A 23,503-nucleotide genomic window follows, 5' to 3' on the forward strand; every position below is an offset into this window, starting at 1 on the left:
CTATTCTGAAGGTCAGCTTCCCACTCTTGTCTGGGATTTAGTTGTTTCCTGGGTTTGTATCAGGGCACTGGTTTTGACACTTTGATCATCCTCATTTCTCAGTGAAAACAGGCCCTATTACCTGTGCAGGGGTGTAAACCATCACTGGTGGGCCTGGGATAATGGCTGGAGAAGCTTGTAATTTTACCCTGCACCTTCTAGCATGCCCAGCAGGTGGCACTGTTTGGTGACATAATCGTCCCCGGAAACTGTTTACATCCTGGAGCCCTGCAGCATCTGACCTGGCCGGAGTCACTTCACTAGGCAAAATCTGGGTCAGCACTTGCCACAGAACACTGCCCCTGGCGCCACAGTCTGTAGCCCTCCCCCAGGTAAAGTGAGCCTTGGCTGCTCTTTTCCTCAAGCATGGGCTATGCACCAGGACCCATGGCTGGATTCACAGTCTCTGTCCACAATTTATCAGACTGTTTATCCTTCTCTGGCCTGGGCCTTGAAGTGTCCTCACTGGTCCCCTGGGTCCCCAAACTGTAGATTTGGGCAGTTTTACCTGGCTCCTTGCTGCTTTTGGGAAAGACTCTCCTGTTCCCTATTCCTCCATTTTGGAAAGTCTTCCTTGTTGTCCTTCAATATTCTACCCTCTACATCCTGCCGTTGGTCCTGTGGGCTTGGGATTCTGTGCTCAGACATAGGTGTGGATATTTCTCTCTGCTGTGAGAGATTTCATACTCTCTGTCCCCAGGTAGAAGGTGGGCAGGGATCCCAGCTGTGACCTGGGCATTTCCTGACCTGAGTGAACTGAATGAGGGGGAAGGGTGAGGAATGTCAAGTCCAGGACAAAAGTTTCCTTCCTGATATTTTTCTCTTCCTTAGATTCAGCATTTGTGGGCTCCTTCGCCAGTCTTATCTTCCTCCAGCACTCTGAACAAGTAAGAGCTGTCCTTTTTCTTTGCTGAATATCTATCTGATCAGCTCCTTTTGACACCTGGCACTTCATTCAGCTCATCTGTCTTGGCTCAGCTCAGTCCTTGACACAAGCCTTCAGTAAAAGCCTTAAGATTTGATACCGTCTCATAATGGAAGTAAATGCTTCTCTTGGGGGCATCCTTGCTCTTCAAACAGAAGCACTCTATGAAAAAATTGTTACAGTTATCCTGAGATTCCCCTTCCTGTGATGCCATGTGACCACAACTCTTAATTTTATTTGCTCAGCAATTGTATCTTTTCTCTTTAGGACCATCTTCTACCATCCCCATCTGATTCTTTCCCAGCTCCTTCACCTCTGTGCTTCTCCCCTCATTTCTCCCCTTCATTTCACACAAGTACTCACTTCATATGGTTCAAACATCTTAAGGTCCCTGTTTTCCCACTTAGTGAAGCCCTCACACTGCACCTCCAGTTCTCACCCCATTTCTGCACTCTTTCCCCTTATCCTCACACTCCACCTAGGCCAGGACTGACTGCTGGAGGGCCAAGTCCTCAGAGGTAGGCTTCAGGGGAGAAGTTTAAAGGTCCCCATGTGAGGAGCAGGCTCTGATACTAAGATACACATGCTTAGGGTGATTATTAACTCAGAGCTTATATAAAGAAGAGGCCAGCCATAGCCTGGGGAAGAAACTGCCAGCAACCATGGCCAGTGCGTTAAGCCCCAGCACCATGGACAGGCCCCAGGAGCCACCTGTGATGTCACAGTGCATCCAAAATGCTGCTGACATTTCTGCCATTGTCATCTACTTCGTGGTGGTCCTGACTGTTGGGCTTTGGGTACGTGGGAGCTCAATGTGGCTCACAGTGTGGACGCAAGGCATGGGAAGAAGGCATCTTAGGGAGGGAGAGGTGTGGGGTGACAGCACTGGGAAAATGAGGCAGGTGTCACCAATTTCATTATATTTCTGTCAGAGTCATTTTCTTCTGCGTCATACAGATAATGCTTACACTGAGGTGCATGAGTTAAATTTTCTACTCATCTGATTGTTGAAAACAGAGCCAATACTGAGAACTTCAGGTTCATTCTGTTCAGCATCTCCAGTACTTATTGTCAATGAATAAATAATTTCTTTTTATTTTCTCCTCTATTTACTTTCCTTCATTATTTGCTCCTTTCTAACTTAGGGAGCTGGATGCTTAATCCAATTACTTTCATCCTCTCTTTTTAGCTAATACGTTAGAGGCCAAATTTTCTTCCAAGCACAGTTTTAGCGGCGTTTCACAATGTTTCATTAATGCAAGTAAACACGGCTGTGGACAGAGAAGATGAGGAATGTGATTTCTCAAGTTCCGTCCACCTCAGGGATTTTATGAAACTATGGTTTTTAAGTCTTTTAAACAGTGATGCTATATCGCAGCTTCCAGGAAAATGGTTTCCTCTTTTGGGAGTGCTGAAAAAGTCATGTTTGTAGCACCCTTGCAAGAGCATCTGATGCTTCTTGGGTGCATAAGCTGTGCTTTTACCCTCTTGTTTCTTCCCTTTTGCTCATTCATGCTGAGGACCAACCGAGGCACAGTGGGAGGCGTTTTCCTGGCTGGTCGAGACGTGGCCTGGTGGCCGGTGAGTGGGTCAGAATTTCCTGGGAATAAATCTTTTGCATGTGTTTAATATGAATAAAGGAAACTTTGGGAAATGATCATAATTTCTGATGTACATTGGCTGCCTATTTGCTGGTATCTCTTTTCCTAAATCCCCAACCTGAGGGCTCTGCTGTATGGTTTCAGGAAAGTATAGTTGGTCACCAGGTATGAAAGCAGGTTTAATCTGGCATTGAAGGATCCTCACTTCTACTATACCTCATATTCTGCTTTCCCTGTTCCACATCAAGGACCTTGGCTTCATTCAATATACCCAGGACATTCCTCCCTTGTTCCAAATCCTGAGCTAATGATTAGTTTGGATGATTACTTGGATTAGCCTCCCCCGCCCCTCAGCCTTCATCACCCAGCTGAAGCTCCTCCTCACCTAAGACTCCTCCTCACTCACTCCAGCCCTCCACTGCACGTTTAGTTTATATCCTATGGATTTCACTGGTAACTACTGCATGTTCCCTGAAATGTGCCAATGGTGATGCCTTTTTGGCTGTTGCATACTTGGTGTTTTCCTTGCTGGGTTTCAGTATCTGGCCTCCTCCTCACCTCCCCATTGCTGCAGAGGGTAGATCATCTCCTCTGAGCCAGTACAGTATTGAACTGGGCTGGATATAACTGTGGGCTCAGTAAGTGCTTCATTCACAGATCTACTAACTCATAGTGTATGAAGGCAAGTGGATATTGGGAAATGATCTGGCTAAGGTCATTAAGGAGGACAACCAGTAAGCAACTATGATCTTGAAATTTGTTTTTATTGGGATGTCCAATCAGACATTGTCTTCTTACAGCTGTTTTTGTGAAATATGCAAGGTTCAACAAATCCCATAGCCACAAATTAGCTCAACCCTATTCTCTGGCCCCAAATGTCTGAATAGAAAAAATGGTTATACAGAGGGCTGGTAAGGTGGGAACACAGGGGAGTGTGCTTGAGGAATAGACTCTACAAGGGTTCCACTACCCAGTTCTGTTCTATTCAGACCAGTGTTCACCTGCCCTCCTAAGAGTTCTCTCTTGATCTTTGAGACTTAAGACCAGTAGGCAACGTGATGGAAAGGGGGGAAAGGGATGGATGAGAAAAGAATCCCAGGTATGGGAGGATGGAGAGGAGAAACTTTTTGGGTCTTTGAGGCTGTTTAAAGGGACTGAAGCTGATGAGGAGTTCTGGCAGTCCTTGGCCAAGGACAAACTCAACTCAGAGAGTGGAGGTATACGGACCATTATTCCCCTAAAGCAAGGAAATAAGCTTTTTCTATACAAGGCCCAATTATAAGCATTTTAGACTTCATAGGCCATGAAATTTCTCTTGCAACCACACAAATCTACTGTTATAGCACAAATCTTCCATTGACAATATGTAAATCGATGGATATGCTGTGTTCCAATACAACTTTATTAATGAACTGGGAAATTTGAAATTCATATAATTTTCACATTTCACAAAATAGTATTCTTCCTTTGACTTTTACAACCATTGTAAGTTTGTGGACCATACTGAAACTTAATCTGTGGACCAGACTAAGCCCATAGGCTGTAGTTTGGTGATTCCTACCCTAGGGAGTTGTGATTGCAACAAGCATCTCATCCCTTCTATTTTCAAGAAGTCTTATCTGGGTCTTTCTACTCTGATCCTAATCTGTTCTTTTTCATCCAGATAGGAACCTCCCTCTTTGCCAGTAACATTGGCAGTGGTCACTTCGTGGGGCTCGCTTGCACAGGAGCAGCTTCAGGCATTGCTATTGAAGCATTTGAATGGAATGTGACATCACATTTTCGTTTAAATCAATCCCATATCCAAATACATTTTGTCTGGAAGACTTATAGGATAAACTCTTCTTTGGTCTGATTTCTAATTCTACCTTCCCCTAATCTATTCTTATTTTGTCCTTCAGGATCTTCCCCAGGCACCTCCAATTTGCATGAACCATTCCAGTCTTATCAGTCTCCACCTGTGCCTGTTTGCTTGAGAAGTTACTCCCAATCAGGAATTCATTTCTGCCCAACTCTATCCCACTTTCACGTCACATCCTTGGCCATTTTAGCTTCCATTTGTATCACTTCTTCCTGAGCCATTGTACTAGTATCCAGCTTTGAACTATATGCAGAATTTAAAAATGAATAATTCATGGTCCCTTCTTTTGGGGAGCTTGAATTTCAGTAGGACAGACAGACATGCATTCAATGTAGTGTAAAAAGTAAAGGACAGGAGCATGGGCGGAGTATGGGAATGCACAAGAGGGACATCTGTCCTGGTCAGTGGGTCGGGTTTGGCCCATGTTGATGGAGCTTCCTGGAATTGAAGTCAAGAGGATGAGTAGGAATTGACCAAGCGTAGCCTGACTGAGGTAGATACAATGTGGGTGAGAGTGAATAATTTGACAGCCAGTCACAGCTAGACTCTACAAGACTTTGTGATTGAGTACTAATTGTTCTCTTATCATTTCACTTGTAGAAGCAATGTCTGTTTACTTAGACCCCAAGTTCTTTAGGGACAGGGGCCATGTCACCCCTTTCACTCTTACCAGCCCATCATCTAGCACATGGTTGGGCACTTAGTGAACATGCTATAAATATTATAATTGAATTGCCTGGGTTTCTTTTCTGTTCTTTTCTCTTTTAGTGTTTGCATGTACTTGTGTGTACATAGCAATCAGGAGGAGATGTATGTGTTGAAGGAAGCTAGATCATAATAAAAGTGTGAAGAGACCATTTTTGGATTGATTTGGAAAGTGACCTTGAATCATTTCCAGTGCTTGGCCCACTCTCTTCTGGGAGATTTTATCCCTTGTTTTACTTTCATAGTATCAAGAACTCCAGAAGGGAAACAGCTGCTAGAGGCATGGACAAAATGATCTATGACCCAAGTGGGTGTGATTAAAGGATGCAGAAGCCAGGCTGTTCATTTAGATCCATATGGCCTTGGACTTCATTAATATCTGACCTTTGGGTTCCACCTCCATAATACAGGAATGATCATGCTTATCATATCTGCCTCACCCGGTTGACGTGAGAGGAACATGAGTGATATATATGAACACAATTTGTAAACATTACATGTTGATGCAAGATAATATTGCTATAATTATTATTTGACAAGACATGAGGGAAGCTGGGGATATTTCTTTCTCTCTGTTTACTTTGAGACAGAATTATAACTCTGCTATATTTCCTACCATTAAAGAATAATTCCTATTAGCAAAGATTGTATGATCGTCCAGAGGGCCAGCTCGGTTCAAACCTTTTATCTTCTATTTCTTATGCACATCTTTGATCTCATGCTAAGCCCCACAACACCGTGGCTTCTGACTCATGTAAGCAGAGGAAAAGAGCCCAGAGCTACCTGGTCATAATTGGGTGGAGTGGGACAGAATTCCAGAAAAGCTTTTTTTTTTTTTCCAGATTCAGGTCATAAAATGGCAAGGTTCACAGTCAAGCTCTTTTCTTGGTTTCTCGTAGGCCTTGCTGCTGTTGCTGGTTCTACGGTGATTCTTTGTTCCCATATATCTCAAGGCTGGGGTGAGTATCTGCTATTGGGTGTTGTGTGCCCATCTGTCAGGTGTATTTCATGCACTCACATTTTCATTCATTCATTCTGCTCAACCGTGGAACATTGGTACTCAGTGCTCACTGGCCTGTTGCTAGAAATATACAGTTCACAAAGATGCAGTTCCTCCTCTAGAGGGGTTCTCAGTGTAGAATGTGACCGGGGCCAGGTGACAAAGTGGTAGTGGCCGTGCACAATGGCCCCTGTGGTAGCAGTCAGCCAGGCTGGTGCAGGAACACTGTTGTGGGTGAGAACAGCCACATGCTTCAAGAAAAGCTTCCCAGAGGTAACCTGAGTGGAACCTTGAAAAAAAAAAGGCCCCCTTTTATATAGGAAAGTGAGATCATGGAGATAGTGGGAAAAGAATATATGGAAGCTGAAAATCATAGAAGGACTGGGAATATTTGAGAGTCAGGTAAAACTCTGATTAAATGGATGATCTATGGGGGGACAGAATAACAAGAGATGAAAGTGGGTCTGCCGCTTTAGGTGGAGCTCAGCTGTGAAGGGCTTGTATGCATCTGTCATCATCAGGTTCATGTGTCAACTTGGCCAGGTGGTGGTACCTGTCTGTCTGGTTGGGCAAGTGCTGGCCTGTCTGTTGCAATGAGGACATTTCATAGAATTAAATCATGATCATGTCAGCTACATCCACAGCTGATTCCATTTGTAATCAGCCAAAGGGGAGTGTCTTTTGCAATGAGTAATGCTTAATCTGATCACTGGATGCCTTTTAAGGAGGATTCAGAAGAGCAGGCTCTTCCTGTCTCAGCTGGTGAGCCTCTCCTGTGGAGTTCGTCCAGACTCTCCATTGGAATAATCGGCTTCACAGCCTGCCCTACAGATTTTGGACTCTGCATTCCTGCGGTCACGTGAGACACTTTTATAAATTTTACATTTGTGAGTGTTCCCTATTGATTCTATTTCTCTAGAGAACCCTAACTAATACAGCATCCTAGACTTAAAATGTGTGCCCCTTATCCTCCTGGAAACAGGCAGTCATAGTCCCATCCCCCACTCTAGGGGCAGACTCTCTGTCTGCCTCTTCCCCACCCCCTTCCCTTACCACTCTCTTCCCCCAATCGCAGCCGGCCATAGCAACCCCTTGTTGGGTTCCCAGCGCTGCCCTGTTCAAGAGCCACCTGGTCAGGTGGGAAAGAGCCCCAGAATGAGCCAGAAACCATCTTTCCACAGACAGAGCATGCCAAGGCTGGTAGGCATGCTTCTCTCCTTTTGTGCCCTGGGTGACTTGGTGAGCCGGCCACCCTCTGGCCTTTCTCCCTGCAGTGGCCGTGGAGCGGGGTGCTGCGGAAAGAGGATGCAGACAAAGACCAAGTAAGTTGAAAGCCCCTTTTCCTCAGTGTTGGTGTTGGTGCACAGCGACCTCGGGCTACAGCCTGGTGCCCCTCCTGGGCCCCTGTCCCCCTTCTGTCAAATGAGGGATATTACAACTTAGGGGTGCTGTAAAGGCAGAGAAAACCATGGGGTCCCCTCAGGTCACCACGGGTGTCCTGTAGAGTAAACGTAGAAGCCGTGCGGAGCATTTCTGGCTAAGGCGGCTATATAGATGGATTGATTTCACGAGCTGACTGGGCGAGCAGCTTGAAATGAAGTGGCCGGGCCCCACCTGGCTCTCTGGCTGTCTTGCCATGTGGGGGAGGTGGTAGGCCAGAAGGGAGGTGGGGGTACAAGTGAAAATCCCCCAAAGGCCTTCTTGTTCCTGGAGTGAGAGAAAGATGCATCCTGAGAAACAGAACACAAAGGCATATAGATATGGGGGGTAGATAGCGGTCCAGAATGCTTTTGGCAGGGGATTGCATGGGATATCACTGCTTGATGAAGGGATGTAGTAAAAACACGGTCCTCTGTTTGTAGAGCCCCTTGGCAACTGCACTGTGACTTGCTTGGAAATGAGCCGCTGCGATGGTAGAAGAACCATGGACAGAAGTTGTACCTGCACCGACACCCATCTGAGTTGGGCCCAGGTAGGCCGAAGACGTCTTCAGGTAGGATGGCCCCTTAACCTTTGACTCCCTCTGTCCTTTTCCTGGAGAAGCTAGAGTGCATCTGCCTACCAGGGAAGGAAGAAGCAGGTGTTTTTTTCTACTACCCCTTTACCAGGTGTAAGCACAGTTTAGGGTATCCCTTCAAAAGCCCCTGTCATGTTGAGAACTTCTGCTTGGACTGAACGTGCAGGGCTGGGCTCAATAATCAAAGAGTCGTCTTTGCACTTGGGGCCAAAGTGCATGGAGATGTGTGGGCACAGGCAAGGTGTGGGTTGTCCCTTCTCCCCTCCCACCCCACTCTGGACCTGTAGCCCTGTGGGAAGGTCACTGTTTGCAAAGTGAGCAGGAGAAGGTGCGGTCTTGATGTGCAGCTTCCTCCCAGGGTGGCCAGGGAAGCCAGGTTGCTGGCCTTGGATGGGGACGTTGAAGTTGTGGAAACATCATCTGACATGAACCCATAGAAGTTTCTCATTTGGATTTCATTGCTCACTGTCACTGGTTATTTATAACCAGTCTTTTCTCTTTTTGGTGAGATGACATTGTTAATGTCACTGTGCCTTGGCCAGACTCACACCTATGATTCATCTCCCATGCTGCCAGTGAGATTTTCACCCCTCGGTGCCATGCCATTCCTTTCGGGGTACCCAGTGACTTCAGTTGCAGTGTTGGGCTCAGAGCAGGTAACACCACCTCTGAGCCACAACAGATGTCCTCTGAATGTAACTCTGACACTCCTATATGGTGGCTAAACTTGCATGCTACAGAAACAGTCTTCACAGTAGCTTGTGCCAAAATCAAGCCTTGGTCTAGTGACTTGGGTGCCCCCTAATGTTTGACACAAATTCAGTGGCTTTCCCAGTGATAACCTGTAACAGTTGCATATTTTCCCTCCCATACCTCAATGGACTTTACTGATAGTGTTTGATTATCTGCGTTAGGTATTCTGGTATATACCCAGATATTACATTAAGCTTCAGTGATTTCTGGACTCCTTGTGTTTAGGTTGTTTAAATCCTCTATCCAGAGAGGTTGAGTTAGATAGTGTGCTACTGAGAATTTAGGTTTTTCATAAAATAACCTTTCTTATGGTGGTCTCATAAAGTAGGTAAAGTTCTAAAATACAGAGAAAGTTTTTCTTGGCCTTCAGTACTGAATTACTTTAATCCCAGGAGGTTCAGCCTCCTGCACCCGCAGCCAGAGTGGCCCAAGGTCCTGTGCGAGAACTCTGTGATCCGCTCCTTGAAGCGGCCACCATCAGCTGAGGCCCAGGCAGCGCGCGCCTGTCTGGACACCTGGGCCTCCCTCCCCGCCAACGAACTGCTGAAGTCTGAGGCCGAGCCCTGGGCCTGCAAGCCCCGCATTGAAGAAGGCCTCCTTGGACCCCGCGGAACACTGCCCGGTGCAGCAGCCCCGTGTGCCAGACCCAGTGGACCTGCACCTCCTGGTCCACAGCAGGCTAGGCCTCAGCCATGCACAGCCTCGTCGGCTACAGCGGCTCCTTCACCCGGGAGGTGGTGGCCATGCGCCCTGGTGGCTGGGGTAAGAAGAGCTCCTTCCAAGGCCTCGGCAATGTCCGACCTGGCCAGAAACACTAGGGCATTGCCCCGCACCCCAGACCAGACTCCCTCACCCCGGCAGCCCCATAGGGGTGGGGGCCACCAGCTGAAGCAGGATTCCAAGAGGCCTGAGAGCACAAAGGTGTTAGGGCAGGAGGTGTCCAGCACCCACAGGTGTGGCTCCCTCTCCTGGTCATCGCTGTAAGTGTGGTGTTGCAGAATGATGATGGCGGCTACCTGGGGCCCCACTTGGCAGACCAGGAGCCTCCCTGTCACTGAGCAACACCCAGGAGGCACAGGCATGTATAGGAGGACTGCAAGGAGCTGGGCGGACAGTGGGAGGAGCCGCCACTCAGACCACAGCCTTGGGGTAAGTGCTCTCTTTTTTTTAAATACTTTACTTTTTTAAAATACCAAAAAAAAAGTCGAATAAACACAAACATTCTTATTTTTGCTTCCTTTTAGCTACTGACAGAAGGATCTCTTAACTGATCGACTAGGTGAGCCAGCCACCCTCCATCTTTCCCCTGCAGCAGCTGTAGAGCAGAATACCACGGTGAGAGAACCTGGACAGAAACCAAGTAAGTTAAAAACCCCTTTTCCTCGGTGTTGGTGTTTGTGCACCGTGACCTCAGGCTACAGCCTGGTGCCCCTTCTGGGCCCCTGTCCCCCTTCTGTCAAATGAGGGATATTGGAGTTTAGGGGTGCTGTGAAGGCAGAGAAAACCATGGGGTCCCCTCAGGTCAGCACAGGGCTCCTGCTGAGTAAGCGTAGCTGGCATGCGGAGCATTTGTAGTCAAGGTTCCTGTATCCATGGATAGATTTCATGAGCTGACTGGGTAACCAGCTCGAAATGAAGTTGCCGTGCAATACCTGGCTCTCTGGCTATCTTGCTGTGTGGGGAAGGTGGGAGGCCAGAACGGAGACGGGGCACAGGTGAAAATTCACCAAAGACCTTCTTATTCCTGGAGGGATGAGAGATGCATCCTGAGGAGAAGACAAAGTGGTATAGATCTGGGGGGAAACTGGTGGTCTGTCACTTTTTAGTGGAGGTGAGGTGTGTCACTGAGAGTCTCCCCAGGCTCAGCCAGTAAGGAAGGGGAGCTCCCATCAGAAGAGAAAGAGGAGAGACACACTGAAAGGGCAGTCCCAGGTCTCCAGTTTGCGACCTCCAGAACCCTGTCGGCAGGGCTTTGAATGTGAGATTGTGGTAGTTACACTGAGGTGTGAACTTGGCCAGGTGAACGACCCTAGGTGTGTTGCTATGGACATGAGCCAATGGTGCGTGAAACTCATCTGTTGCTCGTCACATCTGTAGTTGGCTCAGAGGCGTCCCTGTCCTAATGTCGATGTTTGATTTAATGGTCTGCTGCTTAAATGAAAGAGCTCAATGCAGCACAGCCCAATCAGCTCCTACCCCTCAGGCTCCACCCCAGGTGACTTGGGTTCCTTCTCCCAGGCCCCTGGCGGCCGAGGAGGCACAGGCCTATCGCAGTTGGAGGCTCTTGGGCCCGGGTGGGAGGCTGTGCACGACCAGAGTTGATGATGAGGAGAAAAGACATCAGGGGAGATCTGGGGTCATCACTGGGGTGGCGGAGGGCTGAGGAGAGGGAGGTCAAGGAGGTGTTGGTTTCTGCGGAAGCCTCAGAAGAATTCAAGGCCGGGAGGCTGATAGAGAAAAGACTCTATGGGAGGGAGGTGAACCTAAGGGCCGTGCCGCTGCGGGAGGGGAGGTGGGGGGCCAGCTTCCACTTTGGAGGCGACAGAAATAGGGCCAAGGGCAGCAAGTGGCCGGATATCCCTGCAGGCTGAGGGTGGGAGTCTTCTCCCGAGGAGGGCAAGGAGCAGGGCTCGGGGGGCCACTGTCTCCTGTGCCTGGTGAGTTCAGCACCCCTGTCCTCATTGTGCCCCGTGCCCCGAATCTGCAGGAGGAAGGTGGCCATTGGGAGAATGGGCCATGGGGGTGGGTTCCCTCGGGCACTCTCCCTCCCCACCCCAACACTCGACACGGTCCCCACCCCCACCCCATCGCTAGCTCTAGAGTTGGTGGGTTTGTCATGGGGGGAGCGGCCAGCCTGGACCCACTTCCCCCAGTCATAGTCCCATCCCCCACCCTAGGGCCAGACTCTCTCCCCGCCCCTCCCCCACCCTCCCACCCCTTACTGATCCCTTCCCCCAATTGCAGCCAGCCATAGCGACCCCTTTCTGGGTTCCTGGCACTGCCCTGTTCGAGAGCCACCCGGTCAGGTGGGAAAGAGCCCCAGCACGAGCCAGAAACTGGCTTTCCACAGACAGAGCATGCCAAGGCTGGTAAGAATGCTTCTCTCCTTTTGGGCCTGGGCGACTTGGTGAGCCGGCCACCCTCCGTCTGTTCCCTGCAGCGGCCTTGGAGCGTATGCCATGGCGAGAGGATGCAGACAAAGACCAAGTGAGTTGAAAACCCCTTTTCCCCGGTGTTGGTGTTGGTGCACAGTAACCTCGGGCTACAGCCTAGTGACCCTCCTGGGCCCCTGTCCCCCTTCTTTCAAATGAGGGCTATTCCAGCTTAGGGGTGCTGTGAAGGCAGAGAAAACCATGGGGTCCCCTCAGGTCAGCACATGTCTCCTACAGAGTGATTACGTGTGGCCGCCGTGCAGAGCATTTGTAGCTACAGTGGCTGTATGGATTGATCGATTTCTTGAGCTGACTGGGCAACCAGCTCGAAACGAAGTGGCTGGGCCCCATCTCGCTCTCTGGCTGTTTTGCCATGTAGGGGAGGTAGGAGGCCAGAAGGGAGGCAGGGGTGCAGGTGAAAATTCCCCAAAGGCCTTCTTGTTCCCGGAGGGACAGAGAGATTCATCCCACCAAGGGGAAAACAAAGACGCATAGATATGGGGGAGAGCCAGGGGTCCGTTCCTTTGCAATGGTGGTGAGGTGTGCCACTCAGATCCTCCCCAGCCTCAGCCAGTCAGGAGGGGGAGCTCAGATCGCAAGAGAAAGAGGAGAAAGACACAGCAAGGGCAGTCCTGGATCTCCCGGTTGGCAACCTCCAGAACCCTCTTGGCAGGGCTTCGCATGGGAGCTGATTGCCTGAACGGGTGTAGTAAAAACACGGTCCTCTGCTTGTAGAGCCCCTTGGTCATTGCACTGTGACTTGCTTGGAGATGGGCTGGTGAGACGGTAGAAGAGCCGTGGAAAGGAGTCGTGCACGAACCGAGGCCCCTCTGAGTCGGGCCCGGGTGGGCCGAAGACGTCTTCAGGTAGGATGGCCCCCGAACCCGTGGCTCCTCTGTCCTCATCCCAGAGGGCATCTGCCAGCTGGGGAAGGAAGCAGTGGGTGCGTTTTTCCCACTACCCGTTTACCTGGAGCAAGCACAGTTGTATTAGGGTATCCCTTCAAAAGCCCCCATCACGTTGAGAACTTCTCCTCGGGCCAGAGGAGCAGGGCTGGGCTCAGTGAGCAAAGAGTCAACCTTGCGCTTGGGGCCGAAGCATGGGAGATGTGCGGGCACAGGCAGGGTTTGGGTTGTCCCTCCTCCCTGACCCCCACCCACCCCCGGGCCTGGAGCCCTGTGGGCAGGTTGCTGTTTGCAGAGTGAGCAGTGAGAAGGTGCGGCCTTGATGTGCAGCTGCCTCCTGGAGTGGCCAGGGAGCGGACTTGGATAGGGACATTCAAGTTGGGGACAAGAGTCATGAGAAGAACCCCGTGCACTTGAGGGCTTTGGAGCCAGCTCGTGGATGCTGCTGCATAGAGAAGCTTTCCTGAAGGAGTGCAATGTGGTCTTGCTGGCCCAGGGACCGGCCCCAGTAGGAAGCAGCTATGATTAGTGAAGGGCAAAAGGAATTCCCCGAGAAATGGTAGAGCGAGAGTATTTCTGTCATCAGGTGATTCTTCCCTTTGGTTGCAGTATCCACAGCACCCCACCTTGAGATGATTCAGTTCCAGCCTAGAGTCCAGGGCCCTGGATGCAGTCTCCTTGCTGTTGAGTCAGTCCCTGTTGGCCTGAAGTTCTGGGTAGTATTGGGTTTGGGGCCCTTTGTGCGTCGTTTGCAGTGTGTCCTGGAATCTGTGGTGAGATGAGTAAGTTGCGACATTTGCTGTGGTCAAGACTTGTATTTCCTGATCCTTGATGGAGGAAAAACTCGGAGGTTGTGACAATGGTTGTCAGGGATGGGGAGAAACACAGGAGGGTCCAGGACCTAGTCCGTGCAAAAGATAGCAGTGGTTTCTGCCAGGTACAACCATCAATGTGAAGAGATATCGAGGCATGCATTGTCTTGTTGACATGATCGGTCCTTTGATGTGCTGGGTAAGCAATCTTTCCTTCACCCAGGATTGCCAAGGGTTCCTCCTGCGTGTCCATTTGGAAGTCGTGTCAGTTTCCGATGTTACGTCGGGTCTCTGGATGACTCTTTCAGTGAAAGTGCTCCTGTGAGCCAAGGTCTGGACTGTAGCCTGGTTTCCTTGGGTTGTTCTGTTTTGGTTTGGTTTCTGTGTCACGTTTATTTTGGCCTGCAGATACCCAGTTGCTCCAGCACCACTCGTTGGCGAGACCTATCGTTTTCTCCTCTGGAGAGAAGGATGGCCTTTTTCATCACAGTGGTTGAAAATGAATCGTGTCTGTGTGGGTCTCCTTCCACACTCTGTTGTGCTCCGTTCCAGGGAGATTTCCGTCCATGCTGACACCGTCTCCATGTCTGTAGCCCAGTCACGAGTCTTCGAGTCGTCCCTCTTTGTCCTGCCTTTGGAAGCTGTCTCAGCCCTTCTTAAATGCTCTGCATTTGCGTTGTGTCTTGTTGAAGTGGCCTGTCAGTTTCTGATGTATGTTGAATCTGAAGCTCCTTTCTTTGGCAGGATTGGCATCTCATCACGGTTGAGTCCTCGGAGTCATGAGCAGAGTGTGCCTCCCCGTTGGTTTGAGCTTTTCTTCGTTTCTCCCACCAGGGCTCTGTACTTCTGATGCTCCTACTTCTATGAGGTGAGGATAAAGATTTCTTTCATCCCATTTAACCTTATCCTTTGAGAGAAACCATAGTGTGCAGCTGGTCGAACTTTCTGTATAGAAATGTGCTTTGAAGAGGAAAGAGAGTATATCACAGTGATGTGGTTCTGTAGACTGCAGTTTGCTGATTGCATGGAAACTGGACAGGACTGTACATTTCTGATGTGGTTTTTACTTTTTCTCAGGAGAGGAACTTATTTGTGGCAACTGATTTCTCTGACTGCTTCAATCATCCACGTGTAGGTATCTTGTAAATTATGAGCAAGTTTTTATACCCCTTACCCCTCCCTTTCATTGATCACTAGCATTTCAAACTAAATTTATTTTAACATTTGTTCCCCTTATTATTTAATTTTATTCCATATGTTCTACTCATTTTGTTGACAAGGTAGATGACAGGAGCATCAGACACAAGGTTTTCACAATCACACAGTCTCATTGTGAAAGCTATATCATTATTCAATCATCATCAAGAAACATGGCTACTGGAACACAGTTCTACATTTTCAGGCAGTTCCCTCCAGCCTCTCCATTACATCATGAATAACAAGTGATATCTATTTAATGCATAAGAATAACCTCCAGGATAGCCTCTCGACTCTGTTTGGAATCTCTCAGCCACTGACACTTTGTCTCATTTCATTCATCTCCCTTTTGGTCGAGAAGGTTTTCTCAGTCCCTTGATGCTGAGTCTCAGCTCATTCTACGATTTCTGTCCCATGTTGACAGGAAGGTCCACACTCCTGGAAGTCTTGCCCCACCATAGACAGGGGGAGGGTGGTGAGTTTGCTTGTTGTGTTGGCTGGAGAGAGAGGCCACATCTGAGCAACAAAAGAGACTCTCTTGGGGGTGACTCTTAGATCTAATTTTAAGTAGACTTGACCTATCCTTTGGGGGATTAAGTTTCATATGAACAAACTCCAAGACTGGGGGCTCAGCCTATAGCTTTGGTTGCCAAACTGCTTGTGAGAATATCAAGGATTCAACTTGGGGGGGGGTTGAATTTTCACCTGTTCTCATCATTCCCCAAAGGGGACTTTGCAAATACTTTTCCACTCACTGATCAAATCACTCTGGGATTCATCAGGGCATCACTCTGGACAAACCAACAAAATCTCTTGTCCTATTCAAGGTACTTATGTTGTTCAACCAGCTATCTACATAAGTTATATTAGGACATGCACTAGTCAAGCTTTTCTTAGTTTTTTAACTAGTACCAGCTACTTTTTTTTTCAGTGCAAAACAGTACATTTTTATTTGTTCACAGTTAAACACAAGCAACTGCCTTGACATTTTAGAACATTCTGAGGACAGCAAACTCTTTTGATTCCAGTTCCCATTCACTAAGATGGTACCATTTTCCTTTGCAGTTTACATTGATGACATCAGATGTAGATTGTTTGAGATGCTTTTAAGATTGAGATGGGGGAGTTTGAACATTTTGACAAGAGATGACTTTCTTCAATTTAACTAAAAGCAGTCAGTTTAAAAAATATGTTTTATTTCACTAATGGGATCCCTTTAAACTGCAAGTTAGTGGAGCCATGATTGGGTTATAAAACCAGATTATGTCTTAGCAAAATCTGTTCCTCCATAATGTATTTGTGGCCCACTGAAGTCTTCTGAAAAGTGAGCACTGATTCTTCCAGTACAAAATGCCTGGCTTCCTCTTTATTAAGCCAAAGTATTTGCTACATAGAGTAGCACCATGCCTGCCTGTCCAAACACTGTATCAAGGTGGAGAAAGGAGGGAGAGGTTGGCCTGAGGATTCTCACACTCTCAGGTGTCTCCTTTAAAAAATCTACTCCAATAATTAAACCAGTCTATTTAAAAAAATGGATAACTTTGTGGCATTATGCTTTCATCGACTGGGAAATGCAGAAGAAATCTCCTCCGCCTTCATTAACTCATTTCAAGGCCAGAAGCAGTCATGGGCATGGCTGCTCAACTATCTTAGGTTTCCCCTGTAGCTATAACCCCTCTTCTTTCTGTTTAGCATATATAGACTGTAGAACATTGTAATACCGGCTATTTTTTCTGTACAGCTGTATAAGTTCAAAAAAGCTATCCTCGAAAGAAAAATATCCTATATGTATAAACAAAAGTTGATTATACACAAGTCTGTACATAATAGTCTATGCATTTATTTCCTCAGAAGAACCCTTAGGTGACACCTCTTGGCAAAGACACTGACACTTCATTCACATATGTTATAAAAAAAGAAAGGCTATTTCCAGATTGACCCACCTTGCATCCTGCATTTAGACACTGCAGGTCCACTCGATTGGTTAAGAGATCCTTCTATCATAATGCAGACCACAGCAGGTACATGGGCATTCCAAAGGCCCTCAAACAACTTCCCATAGAGTAAGTTGTAAAAAGCAAAGTAAAACAGGATTTTACTTTGCTCCAAAGTAAAATCCTGTAAACCACTCGAGATGAGGAAGCAGAGTGAGTCCTGACTTGAGTGTCATCATGGGTCCAGGTTTAGGTGTGCACACCTGCCCTGCTCACTGTCGGTATTCCAGTTCATCTACACTGATGACTTTGGCTGGCATAGAGGGCAGGGGCTGCTGCAGGACGTCTGAGCCAAACCATTTGGCAAGGCCCACGGGGGAGCTGCTCCTCTGGCTGGTGCGGTGCTCCAGCTGAGGGTGCACGTGGGGCAGGCCTGACCGACTGGGTACATTCTGTGGAGTCATCTGGATGCCAACAGCTGCTGCCTGGGAACCAGAGCCTGGAGGATGCAGAACTGAGCACTGTAGCTGCTGTTGCATCATTGCCAGATACATAGGTATCCCAGGACAAGGGTATAGGAGAAGGTGACTAGAGGCAGATGAAGGGTAAAAGGGCTGATCCAGGATTGGGCCAGATATTCCCTGTATAAATGAGTCAGGTACATTCCTGGAGAAAGCACATATGCTTGGAGCAAACTTGAAAGATGCCGTGGATGTACTTCCTGGGCCAGCATCCTTTGGACCATGCCTGGGTGAAGCAGATGAGCAGGCTGAATGATCAGTACATGGGGGATGTTCTAGTTTGCTAGCTGCCAGAATGAACCAGGAACAGGATGGTTTTTAAAAGGGGGAATTTCATAAGTTACTAGTTTACAGTTCTAAGGCTGAGAAAATGTCCCAGTTAAAGCAAGTCTATAGAAATGTCCAATCTAAGACATTCAGTGAAAGATACCTTCATTCAAGAAGGCCAAAGAAGTTCAGGGTTTCTTTCTCAAGTGGAAGGGCACAGGGTGAACACGGTCAGGGTTCCTCTCTCATCTGGAAGGGCACATGGCGAACACAGCCTCATCTGCTAGCCTCTTTACCTGGCTTCCTGTTTCAGGAAGCTCTCCGGGAGGCATTTTCCTTCTTTATCTCCAAAGGTCACTGGCTGGTGGACTCTGTTTCTTGTGGCCATGTCACTCTGGTAGCTTGGAATCTCCTTCTTCATATTCAAAATGTTTCTTCTTTTATAGGACTCCAGAAACTAATCAAGACCCAGCATCCTCACTCTCCCAAATACCATGCTGTCCTTGTCAAGGTTGACTGACGGGTGGGGACACAAAGTCACTGAGGTAGGCTCACCCAGACCTTGGGTGGGGAGAGCGGTCTGACTACCTTCAGCAACCAAAATGACATTTCTTTTTCATCTTCTGTCTCTTCCTCTCCTCTTTTTGCCTGCTCTTTTCTTCTTTCTCTCTCTCTGTCTCTGCAGATTTCTGCTTTCTGGGCTCTTGGCTGCCCCAAGCTCCAAGTCCTTTTACATGAACTTATTCAGGCCTTCCAATCACCCTGTGAGGTAGGTGTCATTATAACCCCCATCTTATGGATGAGAAAACCAGGGCTCGGGAACGTGCCACTCTCTCACCCATGGTCACACAGCTGGGTACTGGGTCTGGCAAGATTTAAACCTGGATCTGTCTAGGTTCCTAAGTACTCTCTTTGCTCACCACATTAACAGGGGGTAGGGGGGATACCAACAAGCAGAAAATCTGTTAAGACATCTCCTTAAACAGAAAACCTGGATAAGAAGATGGAAGCATTCATCTTTGGACTTCAGTCTCTCTATGTGAGGAGGTTGGACTGCAGTACTGACTTTCAAATCCCACTAGAAAGTCATCCAGGGAGAAAAAAGGAGGACAAGTGCAGATGTTCCAGATCTGAGATCTCGATTGAACTTGCACACTCACATGGCTCTGTGCTGCCAGTGGATTCAGCACTTTGTTGAGTTAGTCAGAATCAGGGAAAATCAGTGTTTCTGCAGATAAGGGGTTACAAACGGTAACAGGTCTTGGTTTTGGCTTTTTAAAAACTCAGCCCACTTTGCCATCTTGAGGATACTCTTGAATTCACAGATACAGCGGGAGAAGCTTGATTTGAGACAGGCATAAAAACTATGTGTGTTAATGGACGATCAAAAAGTAATAACCAATAACGACAGCACAGTAGTGACAACAACTGGCAGGGAATATTTCCTATGTGGCAGACACATCCTAATAATTTTACTGTCTCAACTTGTATAAACCTCACACCAGCCCTGTAAGGTGGAAACTGTTGTCACTCCCAGTTTACAGATAGGAAGACTGAGACCCAGAGAGGCGAAGTCACTTGTCCAAGGCCCCAAGCTTGTAAGTGTGGAACCAGGTTTTCCATCAGGTGCCCTGGCTCCAGGATGCCCTCTGTTAAGTGCATCTGGGATATAACCCATGTCGTGTTCCTTTGGGGGGTGTTTTCTATGATAATTTGCTAAATGGTGACAAATATTTAAAAAAACTGAATGGCACATTAGCACTTCCTTGAAAGTCCCTGCTTCATGATTAGCTCCTTTTTATCTGGCACTTATCACATGGTCTCTGAAGATCCACCCAGCCTGACTGCTCAGGTTCAAACTTTCTAGAATTCTGCAGCCAGCTCTTCGTGTCTCAGGTGTAAATGGTTCCGGGATTCTCAGACTCTCCTTTGGCACTCTCCAGTGCCTCCTCCGACCAGACCCCTGGTCCACGTGGGCAAAGAGGGGCATGGAAGGGGTTTAGCAGGTTGGCAGTGGAATCTGGAGCAGGCCCCCTTCTTACTGGCCCCATCTCCTGCCTCAGATCCTCATGGCTTTGAGACACCTTCACTTCAAGAACATCGTCCATTGTGACTTGAAACGGGAAAACGTGTTGCTGGCATCTGCTGACCCATTTCCCCAGGTCGGTCATGTCTCCTCCTGATTTGGGGAAGTCCACCCAACCTTGGTGATTGTATTAATCATGACATAGGTCCAGCCTCTGAAACGGAGAACCAGTGTGACATTGGCTTAAATAAGGTAGACACTTGTTTCTCACTCATGTAAAGAGTCCAGCTTAAGCATTCTGGGGCTGGAGAAGCAGTTCCATGCATAGGTTCCTGGAAGAGGGAACAGCTTGTGCAAAGGCCCTGTGGTGGGAAGATCTGGACTTTTCTTTTTTGATAGCTTTATTGAGAAACAAGTCACATACCATACAGTTCACCCATAAAAGAGGTTTAATACCTCTTTGGCTTTCTGCAGCATTTCTAAAGTAGGCACTTTATTCTCAGCATAGTCTTCCAATGGTATCAGAGGAAAGTAATTTCCTGAGTTCTGTCCAGGAGAGAGGATGGCTTGCTTGAGAACTGCAAGTCTCTCCAGTTCTTCATATGGTGTTGACCCAAGACTGCTGGACCAGATTTCCAATCGGCATGCATTAGACAGCCATCTACTGAACTGACTGGCAGAGACCGACCCTTCTCCCAAAACATCTTCTATCATCAAAGCCAAGTATGGCACCTTATCAAGTTCTTATAAGAACTCATTAAAATCAAATTCTCCTGGGAACTGCTTGGGCAGGATGGCATCCCTTAGCACTTCCTGATCAGCAGCAGGCTCCTGTACCAGGATGACCTCCACCTCATTCCCTGCAGCGACGTCTCCATTGCACGTGACTATGCCTTTCTTCCCAGAGACTGTCTGTCACCTTGTTCACTTTCTCCCTTTGTAGTCTTCTTCTATGATCTCATCAAAGCCAGTCAGCTCAGTGGTTTCTGACTGACTTGTGGGTCCAGCTGAGAAGCATTCTGGCTCTTCTTCTGTGTAGGAATCATTTCTGGGAAGGGCCTAGGCACACTCATCCCCTCCCCCTCATGACCAGCTTGGAGTTCTCCCGCCATACACTTCTGTGCTGGGGTCCAGCAGGCTGATGTCCTGAACTACTCGCAGTCCATCATGAAGGAGCAACCATGGAGGGGGTCCTGGTGGGGAGCAGAGAGGGGCTGAGAGTGTCACCAGACCCATGGGGTGCCATGCCCAAGGCAAGGAGGGCAGTCTCCCCAGCCTCCAGGGACCCAGGTGCCCCTCGTATCCTGAACAACACCAGCACCAATCAATGTCCAAATGCTTGTTGAGAAATATCAATGGTGACAAGCATCAGCATTTGATTTGGGCAATTTACAGCAGGGGATTAAAGTCAAACTGGTGTGCCAATGAGCTGTTTCATGGCCCTGAAACATTTCCCCAGCTCAGGCCATTCGCCTTCCTCCTTCACTATTTTGTCCTCTCTGGGTGGCAGGAGTCAGGGCTGCAGCGGGCAGTGGTGCAGCTTGTGAACTGCTCGACTCCGAGAAGCCCCATTTTTGTCATACTTTCTTTATGCACCCTTTGGACTTACAGAGTGCGTGACCTGTGCAGCTGTACATGGACTGACAACTGCACTGTTGTTTCTGAAACATCTCTATTTACAGCTACACATTTTAAAAGTGTCAGTAACTTCAGCCTTGTCCCCACACATGAAGTCGAGAAGTCATGAAGTCATGTATTGGTGGATTAGGTAGGGTGAGAATCCATCGGTTGAGCACCTGAGGGCAGAGGTGGTGAAAGCTGGGGTCACTGAGACAGCAGCAGAGAGTAAATGGGCTTCAGCATCATTCACTGGTTGTGTGGGATCGCAGCACACATTCATTCATTCATTCAATCAATCATGAATTTGTGACTTATTGGGTGCTGGGTATAAAAAAAGAGTATCTGTCTGTGCAAGTTTATGTGTCCCTGTTCTCGGTTCTCCTGGGTGCACACTAGGAGTGAAGGTGCCAGGGTTTTATACTGAACTGTTTTCTAAAGTAGCTGCACCATTTTGCATTCTCCTGCCATGCACGTGAGTCCCCAGGTAGACATGAATGGAGTTGCTAGCCCAGCCTGCATCCCCCAGGCTGGTCAGGCTGAGGCTCCTATGGTTCCCCACCATCTCTCACCTGTTGTGGGGTCTTGGGCCCCCTAAGAGCCATGCCTGATGAACTCGCCATGCCCACCATGTCCTGGCAGTGGGTAGGGCTGCGGCAGGGACTTGGGGGCACACCTCCTGGAAGGGCCCTGGTCAAAGCCCATCCTCAGAGGCTCCATGGGCCTCGGCTGCTTCTGCCTCTGCAGAGCCTCCAGGGTGGGGCTGCGACTACCTCTGGCTCTCTGGACACAGGACCTGACAGCTGCCCCAGGCCCACACCTGTTGATCCATGACTTTGGGGTCTGGGAGGGTCTGCCCTTTCTCCTGTCCTTGCCTCCAGACGCTGAGGCCTGACTCACAGATGGGAAAGCCACCCATGGTGCAGCGAGGTGTACTCCAGAGGTGCTCCATTTCCAACCCATCCTATCCTTCATGCATGGACAGCCCCACTTCACGCACCCTGGGCCCCTGACGTGGAGCTCTGCACCGTGATGCACCCTAATATTCCAGGATCCACAGAACTGCACCCTATGCTGTGCCGTGATGGCAGCAAGGGCCAAGCCCCAGACCGGGGGGAAGCACTGCCCCTCACCCCCAGCCCACTTTCAGTGCAGCCCTCACCTCAGCACCCAGGGCCTCTGTGCAGAGCCGCGAGCAGACCTACCCTCCTTCTTGGTCAACTGTGGTCTGCTCAGAGTCCCCAGCCCACTTCAGTTTGGAGGGGGAACTCGCTGCCAACCATGTCCTGGAGTGACCCCAGACTTCAGGAGCCTCTGAGCCTCCAGCCGCCCCGGGGAACAGGCATGTCCCGAGGGCCCCGACGGCCCCACTCCCTCACACAGGAAAGGTCAGGCATCCTGCTTCCTTCCTGCTGCTGGGAAATACATTTTCTCCTAGAAGTCCAAACCTGTCATTTCTTTTTCTTGGTTTTCTTCCTTGAGCTTCAGAGTATAACACCGGGCAAGAAAATTTCCCAAAGTAAATCTTCAAACATCAGCTTCTCCTTGTGCTGAAAAAGCTCCTGGGCCTGGCTTCAGAGGCTCACACTGTATCCTCCAAGGGAAGGGCAGGTTCCCCAGACCCCTGCCAGGTAAACCCATGAATGGATTTCAGCAGGGCTGGCTAGGCGATGCGGGCAAGATATCAGAGAGTGATTTCCCACAGCAGTGCTGGCTGGTGGTGTCCCTGCCATGGGGGGACCTGCGGCTGCTGAGGTGGGGGCCGGGGCCAGTAGGGGGCTGTGCGGCACAGCAGCTGTGATGTACATGGCCAGGGCTGGGTGTCGCCGGCCCCCTCCCACCACAGATGTAGGTCCAGGCAGCCCACGCCTCAGCCAACCTTTCCATGGAAAGGCAGGCTCATGGGAGGCCCTCCTCTCTCCCACCCATCTTCCCCAGCCTGTCAGTGATCCTGAAGTCCTCTGTTCCAATCATGTACTCTGGGCCTGGGGTACAGAGGCCAGCCTGGGACAGAGGTGAGTCAAACCAGCAAGACCTGGTCTCTAGAAACCTGCTTTCGCCGAGAATCAGAGAGACCCAGCCTACCGGGTGTCTGGGTACTTTCCTTTCCACAGACGGTCAGTGGCACCTCTGCAGGGCCAGCCTGGCCCTCCTCCACGCCCCCTCCAATA

The 23,503-nt window shown here is 49.0% G+C and overlaps 1 pseudogene; it reads left to right on the forward strand.

Annotated features, from left to right (window-relative positions):
• The first annotated feature begins 1,626 nt into the window (after positions 1-1,626).
• The window catches only part of LOC143683040 (solute carrier family 5 member 4-like), a 204,392-nt pseudogene continuing 182,515 nt past the window's right edge, over positions 1,627-23,503 (forward strand).

The sequence above is a fragment of the Tamandua tetradactyla genome, chromosome 5, assembly GCF_023851605.1.
Source record: "Tamandua tetradactyla isolate mTamTet1 chromosome 5, mTamTet1.pri, whole genome shotgun sequence".
In the NCBI taxonomy this organism is placed as follows: domain Eukaryota; kingdom Metazoa; phylum Chordata; class Mammalia; order Pilosa; family Myrmecophagidae; genus Tamandua; species Tamandua tetradactyla.